General features: G+C 48.8%; 1 protein-coding gene and 1 non-coding gene across 8 annotated transcripts in view; both read right to left on the bottom strand.

Moving 5' to 3' along the window:
- The window catches only part of CTIF (cap binding complex dependent translation initiation factor), a 324,626-nt gene that overhangs the window by 279,248 nt on the left and 24,093 nt on the right, over positions 1-21,285 (bottom strand). Inside the window, exon 1 of one of the 7 annotated variants that reach the window (XM_037738961.1) lies at positions 2,180-2,307. The exons of the other annotated variants lie outside the window; for them this stretch is intronic. The gene's annotated coding sequence lies outside the window, so the exon portion shown is untranslated. Of the gene's footprint in view, positions 1-2,179; positions 2,308-21,285 lie in introns of those variants that run through there. 7 annotated transcript variants of the gene reach the window in all.
- LOC119471418 lies at positions 7,745-7,879 on the bottom strand. The gene has a single exon (XR_005200462.1). It is a non-coding gene; the product is annotated as a small nucleolar RNA SNORA15 (small nucleolar RNA).

Genomic DNA, 21,285 nt, shown 5'->3' on the forward strand with positions numbered 1-21,285 from the left:
CAAGGCACTTCCTCCCCTGCCTCTTTCCATCATTCCCCAACTTCATCCCTGGATCCTTGTCACCTGCTTTCCCCAGACGTGACGTGTCTTCTGTCCATCCATGCTCGGGTCAGGGCCACCTGCCCAGCTTCTCTCTTGCCATTGTTGGTGTCTCCTACAAGCCCTCGTGGTGGAATCAATCCTCCCTCCCTGCTCATGTACCCAGCATGGAGGACACGGTAGTGAACAAGACAGGCATGATGCAGGCCCTTGCGGATCTGACGATCTTGGCAGAAGATGATTAAAACACTAATTACAACAAAGCGTGAGTGAGGAGAGCACGTAGCAGGAGGGCACGCTGTCTGTTAATTACAAACCGAGATCGATGCCCTCTAAAAATAGTCCTACTCCTTTTCCCGCCAAGCTCCAAATCTAAGAATAATGCGACCTGAGCTCAAAGCTCTCCTGGGTTTGGTATCACTCTCATCTTCCTGATGCCTAAACACTTCACACTATAAGAAAATTAAGATAACAGGGCATTCATTAACATTTTCTGCAGCATCTAACTCCAGGAATCATAAATTTCTTTCCCTGGGGTCTGCCTCCTTGTCCTTCCCCAAGGGTGCTTGGGGAGGCCTAAGGCTCTCAGGGATAGAGCACTGTTGGCCCCACCCAGCCAAGGTCCAGGGCCAGGTCATAAGGGTGGGGGCCACACCAGCTGGGGCTGTTCTCAGGCCCCATCCAGTCCAATGGCCCAGCTGGCCCCCTAAAGGCCAGCAGTTCTCATCTGGGCACTCCCCCTCACCTTTCTCCCTCCCCTCCACCACAGGAGACATGGGGCAGAGAGGTGGGGCATGCCCTGGGCATACTGGAGGTGCTGACCCTTGGCTGCTCCCTCTATATGGCAGGTGGAAGTGATTCTGCAGCGTGGGCCTGCTCTGCTGAGGGAGGGGGAAGAGGGCCCAAGAGCATGGGGTCTGGAGCCATGAGCTGGGGTTTCAGTCCAGGCTCTGCCCCTCACCAGATGCGTCACTTCAGGCAATTGCTGAAGTCTCTATGCCTCAGTTTCCTTATCTGTAAGACAGGCCAACCCCGCAGGATGGTTCTAAGGACTAAACAAACTAGAGGCTGTCAAACGTGGATTAGCGCAGAGTGACAGCTCTAGCCCTGTTACCACCACCACCGCCAGTACCGCAAGCACCCTGCCACCTGGCACCACCCTAACCTCTGCCGGCAGGGAGGCCAGGAAGGTCACAGCCATCCCTGGGCCCATCCCTGAGGCAGGAGGGCATGACCCAGTGGCAGGGAAGGCGTCACTTGCATGAGGCCCCCAGAGAGCCACACAGAATCAACCCCATTCCCAGGTGCCTCCTTTACCCTCAGAAGCCCATGGTTAGGCCCTGAGGAGCATTCTGTGGAAATGTCTCTCCCTCTCCCCTCCCCTTCCTCTGTTCCCACGGGTGTGTCCACGCCCTGCGTGGTCCACGACCTTCCTGCCCTGCCCCACGGAGGCCAGCTCCTCATGCCTCCCGCCCCCTGCCGCTTTACTCAGCCTCTACTCTTGGGCCCAGGACCTTTCCTCTGATGCTGCCAGCTGTCTCGCTCAAGTCTTGCCATGCTTCCTCACTGGCCAGGGGTTGAATGCAGCACCACACACTCAGGGTACCCGGCCTCCCACACCCCACCCCCCCTCGCACTTCCTGGAACCCACAGTCCCTCAGACAACAAATCGCACAGGAGGTCCCTCAGGGGGAGTACAGTGACATCCTCACCCTCCAGCAAGGGTCCCTCTCCACCCAACTCCAAACCCACCACCCTTCAGGGTCTGCTCACCCTCCCCAGACACAAGGTCTGCCCTGCTTTGCCCCATGAGACCTGCCCTTCCCCTGAAAGCCCCCAGCACTTATTTCCAATCCACTCCCTTTCCCCCTTCATCACACTTTTCCTTGTGGAGAGCTTTAACTCCTTCCTGACCCTCCCCGCCTCGCCATGACCGGAACTAACATCTCCCTGGTGCCAGGTCTATAACCAGGGCTTACTAAGGTCTTATGGGATGGATGCCCACACTAGCTCTCCAGTCCTGTGCAAGCAACAGAAGGAAGGAAATGAGGTGGAGGGGGTCAATGGCTGCCTGTCCCCAGGGGCACACTGGACGGGGTGGTGGGGGGACCCTCTTCCCGGACATCTGTAACATCTTTACCCGCAGAGAAAGCGCTCGCGCTCCCCTAGCCCGGTGGCTCTTCCTCTCTCTCCCCTCAGAGGAAGTGCAGTGGTTAGAGCCTGTGCCCGAAAGAGACTGCAGGGACACAGCAAGAAGAGGAGAACCTGCCAACCCAACTCAGGCATGGGCTGCGGGAAAAAAGAGAAACGGGGAAGAAAGCTTTTGGAGCCCAGAGATAAGATGAGGGCAGAGCCAAAACACAGCCTGAAAACCTAAGAGGGTGGCAAGAATTATTTTTGAAAGTACAAGGAGCAAAGTCTAATTTTCGACACAGGACAGATAAGTTACACAATTCATGCTGAAATGTGGTAGGTCTCAGGAATTTACAAAAAAAAAAAAAAAAAATCTAGCTCAGTCATCAGCCCCTGTATTTGCGAAAATGGTATTTGCTGTCTCACTTTCTCTCACTGTGAAATGGAAAATCTATAAAAAGGGATATTAGAGAGCTGATGCTGGAATGATGCTGAAGAAAGAATGTGTATGGCATTGTATTGCTAAGTGGAGAGAAGACGGCCCAGGCAGTGGTGCAGATGGATATCATCTCTGGAAAGCAATACAGGCAAAAGTGGGTGTCAGCTGGGTGGGGCTGCGATGCCTCCAGCCAGTGGATTAGTTGATATTTAATCCCCCTCCCCTCCCTGTGAACCCACATCCTGCCAGGCCTCCCAGGGGCCTTGTCCTCCACTGAGGTTCAGATCAGAACTCTAATCCTTGAGGTGGGGAGTGGACGGACGGACGAATGGATGGATGGATGGATGGATAGAGTACAACCTGAGTGGATCACTTGTCAGTCAGAGACATCATAGTTCCTGTACTTAATTATCTAACTAGCAAACACTTTTTGTATGAATGGATGAGGGTCTCCAAGAGAGTCATGCCTGGGAAAGTTTACATCTGATTTGGGAGTCAGAAATACAGGCATGAAAAAATATGCATATACACTCATGTGGGGATTTTTGGTCACATGGAGCTCCTCCTTCACACCCTTCTCCTGAAGCAGATGAATGCTCGCATCCAAAGAGACTAATAAAGACCCAAAAAGACCTGAGTATGCCAAGAGCCATCTGAGAAAGGGACCTTGGGAGTTAGGGCTAAGGTTCTGGGCTGGCAATGCAGGCCTTCCTAGAGCAGCAGGGATGCCAAGTACTTTGAGGCAGGCTAGCAGGTGTGTGTGGGGACGGGGGCAATGGGGGAAGGAAAAGGAGAGAACTAAGTTACTTTTTAGTAGGAAAGAGGCATGTAAGAAAAACGAAAGGCAATTCAATGGAAAAAAACGTTTTCAACAAATGGTGCTGAGACAACTGGGTATCTACATGTAAAAGAATAAAGCTGCCCAGTCATGGTGGTTCATGGCTGTCATCCCAGCACTTTGGGAAGGTGAGGCAGGCAGGTCACTTGAGGTCAGGGGTTTGAGACCAGCCTGGCCAACATGGAGAAACTCCATCTCATTTTGTAAAAATACAAAAATTAGCTGGGCATGGTGGCATGCACTGTAGTCCCAGCTACTCAGGAGACTCAGGCGGGAGAATCACTTGAACCTGGGAGGCGAAGGTTGCAGTGGGCAGTGAGCTGAGATCACACTACTGCACTCCAGCCTGGACTACAGAGAAAGACCTCATCGCAAATAATAATAATAAGCTATGAATGTACCACTGCATTCCAGCCTGGGTGACAGAGTGAGACGCTGTCTCGAAAACAAAACAAAACAATGAAGCTGAACCTCTAGCTCACAACATATTCAAAAATTAACTCAAGTTGCACCATAGACCTAAATGTAAAAGCGTTTTACAACTATGAACCTCTTAGAAGAATCCATAAAAATAAATTGTTGTGACCTTGGAATAGGCAACAATTTCTTAGATATGACACCAAAAGCACATCAGTGAAAGAGTAAGTAAGGGAGATAAATTGCACTTCACCAAAACTAAAAATATTTATGCTTCGAAGTAAATCATCAAGTGAAAACACAATCCTTGGAATGGGAGAAAATATTTGCAAATCTGATAAGGGTCTAGTATTTGGAGTATATAAAAAACTCCTACAGCTCAACAATAAAAAGACGAATAACTGAACTAAAAGTTGGGCAAACAATTTGATAGATATTTTTCCAAAGATGAACACTTGGATGAACATCTAAACCTGAGCTTTTAACACTAAAAAGCACATGAAAAGATGTTCAATGCCATTAGTCGTCAGGGAAATGCAAAGCAAAACCACAAGGAGATACCACTTCAGACCCACTAGGGTGACTATAACCAAAAAGACATAATAACAAGTGCTGGTGAGGATGTAGAGAAACGGGAACCCTCCAGCACTGCTGATGGGATTGCAAAGTGGTGCAGCCATTTTGAAATACAATCTGGCAGTTCTTCAAAAGGTTAAGTATAGAGTCACTATACAACCCAGCAATTCCACGCCTAGGTATATACCCAAGAGAATTAGAAACATACATCCACACAAAAACCTGTGCTTGCACATTCAAAGCAGCATTATTCATAAGAGCCAGCATATGGAAACAACCCCCAAAGCTCCATCCACTGATAAAGGAATAAATAAAATATAGAATAACCACCTAATGGAACATTACTTAGCAATAAAAAAAATGAAGAGCTGATACACACCAGAACATGGATGACCCTTGAAACTATTACGCTAAGTGAAAGAAGCCAGTTACAAAAGAGCACATATGGTATAACTCCATGTATATAAAATGTCCAGAATAGACAAATCTATAGAGAAAGTGCATACGTGGTTGCCTAGGGTTGAGGAAGCTGGAGAAAAATGAGAGTTATGCTGATGGATAATGGGAGGTGAGGGAATGTCCTGGGGTTAGGTAGTGGTGAGGGTTGCACAACATCATGAATATATTAAAAACCATCCACTTTAGGCTGGACATGGTGGCTCATGCCTGTAATCCCACAAATGGCCAGATCACTTGAGCTCAGGAGTTCAAGGCCAGACTGGGCAACATGGTGAAACCCTGTCTCTACAAAAACTACAAAGAAGTTAGCCAGGCGTGGTGGTGTGTGCCTGTGGTACCAGCTACTCAGGAGGCTGAGGCTGCAGTGAGCCATGATGACGCCACTGGACTCCTGCCTGGGCCACAAAGCGAGACTCTTTAAAAAAAAAAACAAAAAAACCAATAAGCGAAAGAAACAAGAGAACCAAAAAACCCACTTCAAAAGGGCGAATGTTATGTTACATGAATTTTTTATCTCAGAAAATAAAGCTTTTCTCTAAAAAACGTACTAGAGAAGGAACTGGAGATGAGGGCCATGCAGGGGCTGTGGCACTATCCTTCAGTGTCCTGGCCAAAGGCAAAACGCGGCAGAAGGGAAGTCCAGGTGTGAGAGAAGCCGGGAAGGAACAGTGCGTCTCAGCAGCGGGACCCTACGCGCCATCTCTGCGTTAAATCTCTTAGAGTGAAAGAATAGGGCCGACAACAAAAATCTTTTCTTCCGGACACGGCTTTTGACACCATCTGCCTTAAAAACCTAAATACCATTTCTACCACCTGGTCCCGAGGCAGAAACACAGGTTAGATTCCAACCTAACCTGTGTTAGATGCCCCGCTTCAGGTGATGAGGCAGCATCTGTCTAGAGCCACAACTTCTGTTTGTGATGTTCTCCTCAGGTCTCCAACCTCAAGCCCCGGCTCCCCCAGGCAAGCCTGTAGAGCTGAGTCAGTATCACACCCTGACACCAGGGCTCTGGGCAGACCCTGTCCCCACAGATCATCCCAAGGGAATGGAGGTCACCACGTGCAATAGCAAGTGCTCTCATAGGACATATTCCACATATGCAGCTCTCAAAGTTTTAAGAATAACAATTTCACCCTTCTAGAATGTTCTCTCCTCAGTACAGAAACCGGAAAGCAAACCAAAACCACAAAAAAGACAAGTACTGAAGCGTCAAAACAAGTTAATGGAGTAGAACAGGGAATTCCGTCTACATAGGAGAATTTTAAAGGTGCGTTTGGGCAGACCAAACTCTCCCTGCGTCCTTCTGTTCTCTGCTTTCTTTGTGTCACACTCAAATCCTATACTCGGGGCACCATGGAACCTTGTTTCATTTGGTTTTACGGAGAGACTTAGTGTCAGCGATTAAACTTAGTGTCAGCGGTTACGCCCGGCTGGCACAGCGAATCTGGAAAAAGAACCTCCGTTCAGAGGTGGCTTCTCTCAGCTTATTTCTGCTGTTTGTGTTGGCTGAAGCCGAAAACCGCATAGAAAGAGGACTCTCAACGTGAACAGAATGGCAATTGGGACCCAGGGTGAGGGTAGCGCCTAGATGGACAGACGGCAAGGTCCTCAGATGAACCAAAAGGCCATCTCAAGTAAGGACCTTCCTGGTACCAGTGCCCTACCTCCCTTTCCCAGCTACCACAAATGCTTCTATCTCTTCGGCTTTGCAGTGGCAACAGCCAGGCCAGAGGAGAGGGGACCACATCATGTGACATTTGAGTGTTCCTCCCTTGGGTCAGCAGCTGGCCTGGGCAAAGCCTGAAAGGCCACACATTTGATATTCCAAAGGTCGACCCTGCCCCAGGCAGCCTTGGTGCAAGTGACCACACCCCCCAAAACACAGGCCCGCTCCCCGGTACCTCTCAGGCCAGGGCAAGGGGGCACGCCTGGGTGCACTGTACGCAGGCGCTGCTGCTGCCTGAGGTCCAGGAGGGACGATCCACAAGCCCTCATTGTTCTTCGGCAGCTCTCTGAGGCCGATTGTTCCACACTGCACGCTTCTGCAGCGCAGGCCCTGCCTGGCATGTGTGGGTCTCCACAAACGTTTGTGGTTGGCTCCCCAGGAGGAAAAGTAAGAGCTGGAGTCAGCAAAGCACTCTCATTGACGAAGCCTTCCTGCATGCAAAAGCCCTTACTCCACCAGTTTACCTTGGAGAGAGAAGGCTGCACAGAGTGGCCGCTGTTCTGTGTTTACTGTGGATAACTAGGGCGTGGGGCTGCGGCCACAGCCCAGCACACGCATGTATGTGCACAAAGCAGCTTTCATCAAAATGCTTGCCGGGCCGGAAGCCTTTAGGATGGCCCTGGTATGAGCCTGAGGGCAGAGACCCTCCTAGGAGAGCAGAGTTGCAAGCCCCTCTCGGGTGGAGGGAGCCTCTTGGTGGGGGCTCATGGGTAAATGAAGCCTGCACTGGGGGTCGCAGGATTGGAGGTCCTCACACCACACCTCCTCTGTTCCACTCACAGGGCACTGCTGCAATCCAACTGTGTCAGCTTTAAACCCCCGGAGGCAAAAGAAAAGCGAAAATTAATCTAATTAAAGTCGACAGTGTTCATAGTAAGGAAAATTCTGGTATTTTGCCAAGAGTCTCTGTCCCCGGCAAGCTTTGTGGGAAAAGGGCACAGGGTCTGCAGCCCCGTGGGTGGAAGCTGGAGCTCTGGCTCTGTCACTTGGCCGTGTCACCATTGGACAGCTGTTGGGGGGTGGGCAAAGCATCACCTGCCTTACAGAACCATTTTGAGAGTACGGTACATGAGAAAAGATGTAAAAGGTGTCAAGCCCCTGGTGAATTTTTTTTTTATCTGTATTCACTTTTAATAATGATATGCTATCAAAAACCTTAGCATACCATCTATCATTCTCAAGGGAAGACTGCTTTTGCATGGTGTCTGGCTGTGTAAACTACTGATAAAAGAACACAGTATTCAGCCATGCCTGCCCCTGGTGAATTTTAAACCCTCAACAAAAGTGGCTGGACTCAAGCCCTACCTGCTGACCTGGCAGTGGCCTGCTTGGCCACTTCAAGAGGGGGAGCCAGGACCTTTTCCCTGCACCCTGGATCCTGTTCCCTGGAGTCCTGGCAGAGGCGGGACTCCATGTGTCTGGAAGTGGGAGTTCCAAGGAGCAAAGTTCCAAAAACCTGGCCATACCCAGCTCCCAACACCTGTCATCACTAGTCACTCTATTTCATTGGGCCCTCCAAGCAGCCCCCTGAGGTAGGCATGTGACTGGCCAGTACTTCTGTTCTCCTCATTTTAAAGATTCAGAGAGGGAGTGAGCCTTGGGTCAGGTCACACAGGAAGTCACCTACCTCAAGAGCTGGGTCTCTGACAGTCCAGGTCTATGTCTAATGAAAGAGCGAACACTGATCGAGTATCCATTTCACACCACACTCTTAGGGGACGAGACAATCGCCACACTTCCCAGTGTGTGGCTGGATGCTCAGAAACATAGCACAAGTGACATGATGCCCACTCCAGGCATAGAAGCTTTTGCTTTTCTGTTCTGAGGGAAGCCAGTCACCGTGCAATAAAGCCAACAACTCTGAACCCACTGTGTTAAAAGGAGGCCCAAGCTCACCACATACAGACACCATGCAGAGAAGAAGGGAGGGTCCCAAGCGGCCCTGGGCTGACCACAAGGAACAGAGATGCCCTGACCTTTCCCCAGCCCACCCTCCACCCCCCAAACTCCCATCCAAAATGCAGACCTGCAAGCAAATAATAAAAAGATGGTTGTTTTAAGAGACTAATTTTGTTTCCTTTTTTAATGCAATATTATGCAGTATTTTTTATGCACAGGATAATATAGGCTATGGAGAAAAATAAAACAGAGAAGGCAGAAAACTGGGGGAGAGAGAACAAATTTAAACAGGGTGCTCAGGGAATTATCTAAGCCCATTCACCCCAATGCCACTTGGAGAGGAAAATAAATTTATCCCTGAACAGGTGCAACTCCAGGCATTTGTCTGAACTGAAGAGCAGCAGGAACAGAGCCCCCCCCCTTCAGAGTGACAGCAGGAAGCTGCGCTGGCAGGAAGGAGGAGGAAGACAGTTTCAGGGAAGAAGAGGCGAAGGGAGGTCTCACTGAGAGGAGGTGAGAGCTGGTGCGCTGACCGCAAATCAGACCTGAGGGCACCCGATAACACCAGACTCTACTCCCTGGAAGGTAACTTGTATGGCCAAGCCCTGCTGGGGATGCCACCCCCTTCCCCTGGATAATGACACGAGCCACCAGGGGTGTCAGAGGGCCCAGGACATCACCTGACACAGAGGCATCCACAAGCATGGCGAGCCGGGTGTCCTCAACACTTGTGCATTCACAGTGCAGCATGCTGCCTTCCCATCCCGCACAGCGAAGGCACGCTGCGAATGCCCTGGGTGGGTGGCTGGATATGGATGGCCCTTGCCTGCTGACCTGACCTAGCCATACCCTTTCTCAAGCCCCGCCCTACAGCCATGTGTCAACCTGAAGCTTCTGTCACAGAAACCTGCCTTCATTAACTCCCCATCATCTAATTAGGGGGACTCTAAAGTGGGGTGCCTGAGATATCTCTGGGTCATAGAAAATATTAGCACGCTTGCTTTTTGTATCTCATCTTGTTAAATTTCTTGGTTGGTATGTTTTTAAAATGTATATACTATACATTAGTGCAACACTACACACGCATAAAAATAGACAATGAGCCAAGTGCACACATTTGTCTCTTCCTGCCAAGTAAGCCATTTTGAAGCCTGCTGGCCTGGGTCACATGGAGGACACAGGGCCAGGCAGGTGACTGGAATAAATGGGGAGAGGAGGTCATGCCTACCAGGCTCTGCATGCAATGTTTTAAAGCTGCTCTCACCCCAGCAGGTCTGTGGGTGGGGCCAGACCTGGCTGGAGGCTGCCCTTTTGTGACTTTAGGCCCTGAAATGAAGCCCAAATGCCACTTAGTGCAGCCCAGGGCAGCCTTCCTGACCCAGACACAAGGGCTCTTGCCCTTAAAGACTGCGTCAGTCACATGCTGGCTGCCTCTGAGAAGATGGCTCACTTCCTGCACTGGCCTTTGCACAGCCAGGTCTCCGAGCTGAAAATGCCAATCACCTTTCTTTTTGTTTTTTAAGGCAGGGTCTTGCTGTGTTGTCCAGTCTGGAGTACAGTGGCATGATCCTGGCTCACTGCAACCTCGACCTCCTGGGCTCAGTTGATCCTCCCACCTCAGTCTCCTGAGTAACTAGGACTACAGGCACACACTAATGGTAACGGCCTGGCTAAGTTTTGCATTTTTTGAAGAGTTGGGGTTTCTGCATGTTGCCCAAGCTGGTCTTGAATTCCTGGGCTCAAGCAATCGACCCGCCTCAGCCTCCCAAGTGCTGGGATTACAAGCATGAGCTGCTGCATCCAGCTTCCAACCACACTTCTTTATCTACCTCATCAACACTTCTTCTTCTGGGGCCAGCTCAAATTTCTCCTCCAGGATGGCACATACCCCGCATATGAAGCAGCATTAACTCCCATGGGATTTAGATATGAATGTTGTGCTAGACTAACCCAGGCTAGATCCTGCTTCTAGCACCTACTAGCTGTGCAAACTTGGACAAGTTAATTTACCTCTCTGAGCCTCAGTTTCCTCAGTTATAAAATGAGAGGACTCATCTTGACCTCCAATAGCCAGCAGGCTCCTCTCCTCTGCATTCCCATGGTCTTTTTACCCTCATCCTTTTTGGCTCTGTGATTAATTCTATGTGTTGACTTGGTGAGGCAATGGTGCCCCGCTGCTTGGTCAAACACTCATCTAGATGTTGCTTTGAAGGCATTTTTCAGATGTGATTAACATTTATAATCAATTGATTTTAAGGAAAGCAGAGTAGCATCTGTAAAGTTGGTGGGCCTCCTCCAATCAGTTGAAGGCCACATGAGCAAAGACTGAGGTTTCAAGAAGAAGAAGGAGGAAGGAAGAAAGAGGGAGGAGGGGCCTGTAATTCCAGCTCTTTGAGAGGCCAAGGTGGGCAGATCACGAGGTCAAGAGTTCAAGACTGGCCTGGTCAACATAGTGAAACCCTGTCTCTACTAAAAATACAAAAATTAGCAGGGCATGGTGGTGCGCGCCTGTAGTCCCAGCTACTTGGGAGGCTGCAGCAGGATAATCGCTTGGACCTGGGAGGTGGAGGTTATGGTGAGCCCAGGTCATGCCACTGTACTCCAGCCTGGGCTACAGAGCAGTCTGGGGGTGGCGGGGGGGCGAAGAAAGGAGGAGGAAAAGGAGAAGGAGAAGAAAGAAATAATTGTGGCTTGAGACAACAACATCAAAATTCTGCCTGAGTTTCTAGTCTGCTGCCTTGCAGATTTTGGATTCAAGACTGCAATATCAACTTTTACTTGAATTTCCAGGCTGCCAGCCTGCCCTACAGATCTCAGACTTGCCAGCTCCCACAATCACATGAGCCAATTTCTCCAAATCTCTTTCTGTCTCTCTCTTATGTTCTGTTTCTCTGGAGATCCTGACTAATTCAGGCTCCCTGAGGCCAGGAGCCAAGAGTGATTTGCCTTTGACCACACCATATACAGTGTCCAAACAAAAGACTGGAAGCCACCCAAACATCAAGAAATAGGGGATGGGTGAATAAAGTATGGTACAGCCATACTGTAGAATATTATATTCCTGGAAAAAAAAGAAAGAGGATCACTAATATGCTGGTATGGAGAACACTGGCAGAATATCCTCTTAGATGAAAAAAGCAAGGTTCAAAATAGCTTTTCAGAATGGCCCCTTTGATGTCAGAAAGGAGAAATGAGAATACATTCCTCATCATGCATGAACAAACACTGAAAGAAGAAACAAAATATTATTAAAAGTGCTACCTATTGGGGTTATGTTTTTAAAAAAACAGTTATCTTTTACTGAATTATTTTTGAGTAAAATAATAAGATGTCAACAATTTTCTTCAGATCATCCATGGGCAGGGAGAGGGCAGCTGAATGGTATCAAGCTTGGCTGTGAGGCAGCAGCCGAGCAAGCTGAGTGATGGATATGCAATGGTTCATTAAACCAGCCTGTCTACTTTTACAGCTGTTGGAAATTTTCAATAACTAAATGTTTTTGTTTTTGTTTTTTAAAAAAAAAAACAAAAAAACACCCTGCCAAGTGCGGTGGCTCACGCCTGTTATCCCAGCACTTTTCAAGGCTGAGGCAGACAGAGTTTGAGGTCAGGAGTTCGAGACCAGCCTGGCCAACATGGTGAAACCCCGTCTCTACTAAAAATACAAAAATTAGCCGGGCGTGGTGGTGCAAGCCTGTAGTCCCAGCTACTTGGGAGGCTGAGGCAGAAGAATTGCTTGAACCCAAGAGGTGGAGGTTGCAGTGAGCCAAGATTGTGCCACTGCACTCCAGCATGGGCAGCAGAGTAAGATTCCATCTTGAAGGAAAAAAAACCAAAAACTCAAAGTGTTACCTTTAGGAGGGCATAAGACAAGATGGAAGGAAGGGGGTAGGTGGGGACAGGGTGGAAACAATACTTCCATACTTTGCAGATCGTACCTTTAATTATTAAAGTGAAATCCATGTAACATGAAATTAACTACTTTAGGCATTTTAAACTGTATGATCCACTGGCATTTAGCCCATTCACACTGTTGTGCAGCTACCACCTCTATCTAGCTCCAGAACATTTTTGTCACACAGAAAGAAAACCCTGGGACAAGGTCTGTTTCCCTCATCTCCACACGTGTGGCCTTCTCACTCTGGTCACCGCTCCACTCTTCAGCCCCATCCCTCATCTCCCTGCACCCTCCTAAAGTCTGGGTCCCTATAACCTGAGTCACCCCTACCCGCGCACTCTCTCACCCCCAGGCCTCTGCATGTAACGTTGCTTCTGCCTCAAGCACTCCTCTCCCACCTCTTGGCCACAGTAACTCCCCTGTGACTTTTGATTTTGTTCTCAACTCAAACACTTCCCCAAGAAACCTGTCCTGATTCCCCAGGCTGGCCAGGTACCACCGCTTCCCTCACTCCTCCAGGGACTCTCCAGCCTCCAGTGATTCTCTTTTCCTGGCAGCCTTAGTGTGTGTGGATGTGTGTCTCCTCCGCTAGCCTGTACATCCCTCCAGGGCAGGGACTAAGTCTTCCATGCTAGAAGGCTCTGGCCAGAGGGACTGTTAGTGCCCTCAATATACAGCACAGTTCCTGACATGCAGTAGGTTCTTCATAAGTACGGATGATGGAAGGCCAGGACTCAGAATCTGACACGCAAACAGCAACTGGCTTTATTAAAGCCCTGTTTTCTCAGTCCCAAATGACAAGAGTTCTTTCTCCCAATCACTGTTGGCTTTTACCCTCTGAGAATTGTGATCCGCTTCTCTGCAAATGGACCAGCCTTATGTGTGCCTTCCTGGTTACACACATTCTCCCATTCAGCCTCTCCACAGCCCTGGGGATAAGTATTGTCTACCTCATCTTGCAAGGGGTTTGGATCTCTGCTCTTCCCGCTCACAGGGAGGACCGGAAGTAAATCAACCAATGTGGCCATGTGTTTGCAGCTCTGGTGAGGGAATTAAAATGTTTGCAGGTTGAAATTGCTAACAGGAAGCTTGGACAAAAGTCACTATTCATTTGTCTATGTCTGCCTGTCCCTCACTGAGGAGACCAATGTCACTGACCCTAGAAACAGAGGTAAAAAAGGACAAGGTTAGATTGCTGCTGGAATACATTGAAGCCAATGCTATGCCCTAGGATGGCAGGAGGGGCATGCCAGTCCCAAGCAGGGGGCCAGGGGCTGCTGCTGACACCCCCAAGACTGGTCTCATCCCTGTGCACACTGACCTAGAGCAAAGGCGCTGGGAACCAAGTTGAAGTGCCTCAGCTGCTTTAACCATCAACCTCTGTGAACCGAACCAGTCTTTGGAGGAGGAGCATTTAGCAAAATTTTAATTACAAGTTATCTCTCTTGCTTTTAATGGCTAGGCTCTGCAAATGTAGTACTTTAATCACATGGTATTAAATCAAATCACTTTTCAAGTATACTGGTGAGGCTAGGTATTTAAAGGAACCCTGTTATGAAATCTTTTTATAAAGCAAGTTAATTGAAACTTTTTGAAATCCAAGGTTTTGTTTTTTTTAATTTTCATTTACGAATTTCTTGAAGTAAATCTAATCGAAGTTTGCTGGGCGCACCAAATCACTCTCTGATCTTCGTTCACCTTGTCATCTTTCTCAGTGGGGCCCCACCTCCCCCATATCAAGTCTATGACAGCTCACTGGAATTTTCCTTTTCTCTCTTCCTCCAGCAGAGTGCTTTTCTGCTCAAAACTGTGCACACTGTGGAAATTCTGAAGAAATGTGTTACAGGCTGAACTGTGAACTCACCAAATTTGTATGTTGAAGCCCTAACCCTCAGTACTTCAGAACGTGACTGCATGTGGAGAAAAGAACTTTAGAGTGGTAATTAAGGTGAAACGAGGTCATATCCGTGTGCCCTAATCCAGTATGAAGGGTGTCCTTATGAGAAGAGGAGGCTGGGACACAGACACGGCCAGAGGAAAGATCACGTGAGGACACTGCAAGAAGGTGACCATCAGCAGGCCAAGGAGAGGCCTCAGAAGAGAGCAACTGATCTGGTTTGGCTGTGTCCCCACCCAAATCTCATCTTAAATTGTAGCTCCCATAATCTCATCTTAAATGGTAGCTCCCACTTGTCATGGGAGGTAATTAAATCATGGGGGTGGTCTTTTCCTGTGCTGTTCTTGTGACAGTGAAGAAGTCTCATGAGATCTGACGGTTTTATAAAGAGCAGTTCTCTTGCACAAGATCTCTTGCCTGCTGCCATGTAAGACATGCCTTTGCTCCTCTTTTCCCTTCTGCCATGATTTTCAGGCCTCCCCAGCCATGTGAAACTGTGAGTCCATTAAATCTCTTTGTCTTTATAAATTACCTGGTCTCCGGTATTTCTTCACAGCAGTATGAAAATGGGTGATTACGCCACCCCTTGATCTTGGATGTCCAACTTCCAGAATTATGAGAAAATAAATGTCCAGTGTTTAAGCGCTCTAGTCTGTGGGATTTTGTCATGGCAGCCCGAGCACACTAACACAGAAGGAGAGCCTGTCAGGGTCCTGTCTTACCAACTAGCTGTGTGATCTTGGGCAGGGGCTGCAGCTGTTCAGCTCAGATACCCCACCTCATGGGGCTGCTGTGAAGATTAAACGCAAATGGCAGGCATCAATGCTTGTGAGCTCACTGACCATCCTCCCAGGTCCTCTGGTGTTTGGACAATGTCATTCACCCACAGGAACATGAGATTTCTCCCCCACTTCTCACTGTCTCCTAGGTACAGGATGCCAACGTGAGAAGGGGATCCTCACACCAACAGCCTAGGTTTTTCTTGAATTAATACTTTCCTTTTTTTTTTTCCTAAAGCATTGTCACGTATATTTTTAAAGTTAAGACTCACAAAAAATCTGTGAAATAGGATTTGAAATCTTATTTTCATTTTGTAGATGAGGTGAACTGAGGCTCAGAAAGCATGACTGATTTATTCACAACCCCATGGCTTGCCGGGCAGGACCCTGTTTCTCTAGAGCTGCACTCAGCTGTTCTCTCCAGCATCACTTGCTGTGCCTGCCCTCCCAGTCTGCTCCACTTCACTGACATTCTAAGTACCACAGCACCCAGGTACTGCTCTGCTGCAAAATCTTCCATGGCTGGCAGCTGCAGAGTGTGTCAAGCCCCCACTGGCCTTCACTGTCCCCTGCCCTACAACCTCTAGCCCCTCATTGCCAACTCCAGTGTGACAGATCAGTCACTGTCCCATGAGCACAAGCCATGCTCCCCTGTTACTAACACCCTGAGAACACCTTCCTCACTTCTTTCTGATTAGCATGGAGCCACTTCCTCCAGGAAGCCTTCTCAGACTGCTCTCACTAAATTCTTTCCATAGTGATCTCAGGCTCTGCTATAGAAAGTAGCTCTCGATGGACTTGCCCTTGTTTTATTTGCTAGTTACTTGACCATCGTAGTCCCCAGGGCAAGGACAATATCTTTCCACAGGCACCATGTACTAGGGCACCAGGAAAATACTCAATGACATTTGCTGCCCTATTAGAAGACCAGTCAAGTATAAGTTACCTTCTCTTTATAATAAACATGTTCCAGTATGGCTATTTATAACCTCAACTTTTTAAACAGCATATTGTTCTCCCCTGACTTCTGCCACATCCTGAGGGTGCTGGACATCCACTCATCTGACTGGTCACCAGCGACACTGCTTCTGTTTCCTTCTGTCCCTGGACATCCCAGTTAGCCCCACCGTCCCTGCCTCTCTGTCACAATGCCTGCATGAACTCCAGGAGTTACTATCTAAAGATTCCAGGTATCTCTCTTTAGAGGCTAGACTATGAGGGCAAGATTTATTGTCTCTTTTGTTCACCTGCTATATCCCCAACTCCTAGAAAAAAGCCTGGTATATAAGTTGCTGCTGAAAAACATCTGGTGAATAAATGAGACTATTAACACTTTGACTGTTAGCTTCATAGATTTTTTTTTTTTTTTTAATTTAATGATTGAGGCCGGGTGCTGTGGCTCATGCCTGTAATTCAAGCACATTGGGAGGCCAAGGCAGGCAGCTCACCTGAGGTCAGGAGTTCAAGACCAGCCTGGCCAACATGGTGAAACCCGTCTCTGCTAAAAATACAAAACTTAGCTGGGCGTGATGGCAGGTGCCTATATTCCCAACTACTTTGGAGGCTGAGGCGGGAGAATCACTGGAACCTGGGAGGCAGAGGTTGCAGTGAGCCGAGATCGTACCCCTGCACTCCACCTAAGGGACAGAGCAAGACTCTATCTCAAAAAACAAAACAAACATTAAATTTAAATTTAGTGACTGAATGAAAATCCGAATCTATATTGTGTCAGACAGGCTGAGCTGAGCTGGAGGGCCCTGGCTGTGGGGTATTGCAAGTCATGTAGGAGTGCCCAGGAAGTGCTGTCATTTAGACATGACTCAGCATTCTTTACCCCTTCCAAAGGCCCCACTCATGTTATCCATCCAGAGCTATGCCCAAAGGAGTTTCCACAGACTTTACAAAGCTATCCCTTCTTCCCACGAGACAAAACATGAGACTAGGTGCAGTGGCTCATGCCTGTAATCCCAGAACTTTGGGAGGCTGAGGCAGGTGGATCACAAGGTCAGAAGATCAAGACCAGCCTGGCCCACATGGTGAAACCCCATCTCTACTAAAAATACAAAAATTAGCTGAGTGTGGTGGCATGTTCCTGGAGTCCCAGCTACTAGGGAGGCCGAGGCAGAAGAATTGCTTGAACCTGGGAGGAGGAGAATGCAGTGAGCCGAGATTGTGCCACTGTACTCAATCTGGGTGACAGAGCGAGACTCCATCTCAAAAAAAAAAGGGAACTCCCACCCCGAAGGCAGTGAACGCTGTCCCAGCTGTCATCTCTGCAACCAAGATCAAATAAGACAGCTGCCCAGAGCTTTGGAGGGATGTCGGCACCAAGCTGTGGTTGAGCCAGCCCTCCCACCCCACCACAGGACCTTGGATTCACGACTGATGTCACATAGACCCCCTGTAAGGCAATCCCCCAATACAACAAGGCTTAGCCATGAAAATCTCAACCCCTGTCCCTCTAAAGCCCTCCCGCGAGGTGCTGATCAGTCACAGGACCTATTTTGGGTTTTACCTTCTCTCTCTTCCCCACCAACTTTGGGGAGGCCCAGTATGTCCCACTCATTCATCTTCATAGCATGTACCTGTGTCATTGTCTTGTCTGTAAGCTCCACGACGGCAGGGCCTGTCCTGATCACCATTGCACCCCAGCAGCGAGAACAGGACTTGGCACACTATAGTAAACACTGGCTGAACGAATGAATGAATGAATGAATGACTCCCTTCCCTTACATACCACACTTTCTCTTGTTGACAGTTTTATTCCTTTGCGTGTGTGTTTATTCATCGGCACTCACTGAGAAAGTAGTGAGTAGGGCAAGGCTGGGAGGCAGAATGCCCGGACACTGCAGCCAGCTGAGGACTGTACAGTGGGCTGGCAGAAAGTGTTGCCTGTTAAAAAGCCCACAGGGCACGCCAGCATCCTTGAGTGAAGGGTGCTGCGCCCTGCAAACTATCATTAGTTCAGCTTTGTCAGCAGCCTCATGCCCACTCTCAGCCTCCTGAGCAACTCACCCTGGCAAAGGAAAGGGCACAACCTCAGGAGGCCAGACCCTGAAATGCCGAGCGCAGGACAGCCAGGAAGGCACATGCCAGAGCCCCACCTTCCAATCCTGCATGACCATTATCTGGGCAAGGATTTATCTGCATGGCAGGATGGGGACACCCAAGTCAGATGACCTGTCTGTCCCCCACATAACAAGGTTGGAGGTGTGGGCATTGCCCTCCTGACAGCTCATATGTTTGTGTGCCAGGCATTGTCCTAGGGCTGTGGCAGCTCATCTAAACTTCAGAGTGACCCTATAAAATAGGTACTACTATTATCCCTTATTTCACAGGTAAGGGAACCAAAGCACAGAGACCCTGCCCCTGGTTTCCATGGCTGGTTCTGGAGCTGGTGGAAACAGATGGAGGGTCAAAGGATGTGACCTCCAGTCCTGGTGTCAGCAGTAAAATCCAAGAGACTTGCAATCTCTCAGGTGATCTGTGTAAAACGGAAATGATAATACCTGCCTTCCCACATGCCCCAAAACATGAGAGCACTTGGAGAACTCAGGAAAGACAACACAGATGAGTGGCAGCTGGTGTTATTTAAGGCGACCGCACTCTGGCGATTTCTCAGTTGTTTCCTGTAGGAGAAGGGAAGGAAAGGCCCTTGACAGCCAGAAAGCACAAACTACAACGAGATCTTCTCTGCCAAGATGCAGCACTGAGGAAGGCAGAGGCACCGCAGGGCTGTGGGGCTTGGATTCTGTGGAAAACCGCTTGCAAAGTCTCCACATCACAAGGCACACACAGTGACCTCGGTATAATTAAACATGCGCAATTATTTAACATGACTATGGATCAACCAATTGCCATAAGAGAAGGACATGGATGTGATACGCAAAAATTAACACAGTATTCAAGTGATGAGGAGATGATTCTTCTCTTAAAATGTATCTCAATATTAGGATGGTGCCATATTTTCAATAACATTTTTTAAGTCGTTAAAAACAAGCTGAACAGGTGTGGTGTCTCATGTCTGTAATCCCAGCACTTTGGGAGGCTGAGGCAGGAGGATTGCTTAGGCCCAGGGGTTTAAGACCAGACTGAGGAACAAGGCGAGACCCCACTTCCACAAAAAATAAAATTAGCCAGGTGTGATGGTATGCACCTGTGGTCTCAGCTCCGTGAGAGGCTAAGGTGGAAGGATTACTTGACCCCAGGAAGTCGAGGCTGCAGTAAGCTGTGTTCACACACTGCACTCCGGCCTGGGTGACAGAATAAGACCCTGTTTCAAAACAAAACAGAACAAAAACCTATGCAACTACATATGCCAAGGAGGTGACCTCAATGACAGCTAAGCTTCTGTTTTCCAAAATATCTCCCCAAACTAAACAGCTTCATTTAATTCAAGTACTACTAGATGAATGAAGTCAAATATTCTCCTAGGATAAGCCACAGGGGAGCCAGGCTTGGGAGACCTTCATAGAGACCTAGCGAAGGGCATCTGCAGCAGGTGGGGCTGTCCCAGGGCTGTGACATGGAGATGTACTCACCTACCCTTCCTCCATCCCCACACAGACAGCCCCCTCCACGGCCCACAGAGGTCTTGCTTGAACCTGGGTGGCAGGCAACATGTCTGGGTACCACCTACGGCCACAAACCCACCTTTCACTGTAGAACAATCTTCTGGCCCCTAGGACACCCAATGACTAAGTCCTTGCCCCTAGGATAGCAGAACCAAGAGGAATGCAGCTACCAGGAAGGAACCCTTTGGAAAAGCTGGTTCTCGTAAATGAGAAAAATCCTAATGTGGCTAAATCAAAGGAGAGCCAAGTGTGGTCTGAAAGCGGCCACGCAGAGATGAGAAGACCTTAAAGCCTTTCCCCCTTATCGAAAGTCTCCAGTGAAGACAAAATTGAGGCTCCAGGTTCTCAGGAAGTCTTTGAGCATTTTGAGGGGGTAGGGAACTGATGCTAATGGCTGCGGCAAGGGACAGGGACAGGGACCCCAAGCAAGAGGGGAGAACCTGGGAAAAGCCCACCCCACTCAACCTCAGGGGTCTCAAATCCCACTGAGGCATGCACAGGCCAACCAAGGAGAAAACAGAGACAGCAAAAACCTTAGAACAGGGCTGGGCATGATGGTTCATACCTGTAATCCCAGTACTTTGGGAGGCTGAGGCGGGCAGATTACCTGAGGTCAGGAGTTTGAGACCAGCCTGGTTAACATGGTGAAAACCTGTCTCTACTAAAAATACAAGAATTAGCCAGGTATGGTGGTGGGCACCTGTGATCCCAGCTATTCAGGAGGTTGAGGCAGGAGAATCACTTGAACCTGGGAGGTGGAGGTTGCAGTGAGCTGAGATCACGCCACTGTTCCCCAGCCTGGGTGACAGAGTGAGATCGTGTCTCAAAAAACAAACAAACCTTAGAACAGGAGACCCTTCTGTACACGGCAGAGGAGCTGCAGGCCAGAGGGGGTCTCATAAGGAAACTGAATAGATACAATTGTTGAAACTTTCTCTCAAGATCCCAGAGAGAGGAATACAAAAGTCACCTTCAAACCACTACCAAGATCAAAGTCAGCTTTTCACTGGCAAAAAAGTGAGTCACCTTTACCTTCCCTGCTCCTAGTACCATTTACATCCCCAAGGGTGGAAGAGGCTGGGTCCCTTGTGGGAATGGTGGGGAAGGCAGGGGTGGTCAGTCAAGTCTCTAATCTGCAAACAGGGAGGACCCTAAGAAAAAGAAAGGGTCAGTCTGCAGCCCCAGGCTCACAGATCCTCAAGAGGTGTGTGCTGTGCTAAAGCTCCTAAATGCCCCCAGGCTGATGTAGGGCCATTAGCAGGAGCAAGCAGGGAAGCTAACATTCAGTGCGTGAAGTCTCCTTGGCTGATTTTTGTGACAAGAGCATAAGGCAAATCACTCTGGCCCAACAAACTGGTTCCAAATAGTTACTGGTTTTGATATTTGTTTTGGGCATGGGGACTATTGAAATATGTCTTCCTTTCAGTTACTGTTTTGAAATGTGGACCTAGGTCTCTAGCACTAATTTTTATCGAGCATAATTATGGTCATGCTTGATAAAAATGAGTCTATTTGGCTGGGCACGGTGGCTCATGCCTGTAATCCCAGCACTTTGGGAGGCTGAGGTGGGCAGATCACACGAGGTCAGGAGTTCGAGACCAGCCTGGCCAA

This window comes from Cebus imitator, unplaced genomic scaffold (assembly GCF_001604975.1).
Source record: "Cebus imitator isolate Cc_AM_T3 unplaced genomic scaffold, Cebus_imitator-1.0 Scaffold60, whole genome shotgun sequence".
Taxonomy (NCBI): domain Eukaryota; kingdom Metazoa; phylum Chordata; class Mammalia; order Primates; family Cebidae; genus Cebus; species Cebus imitator.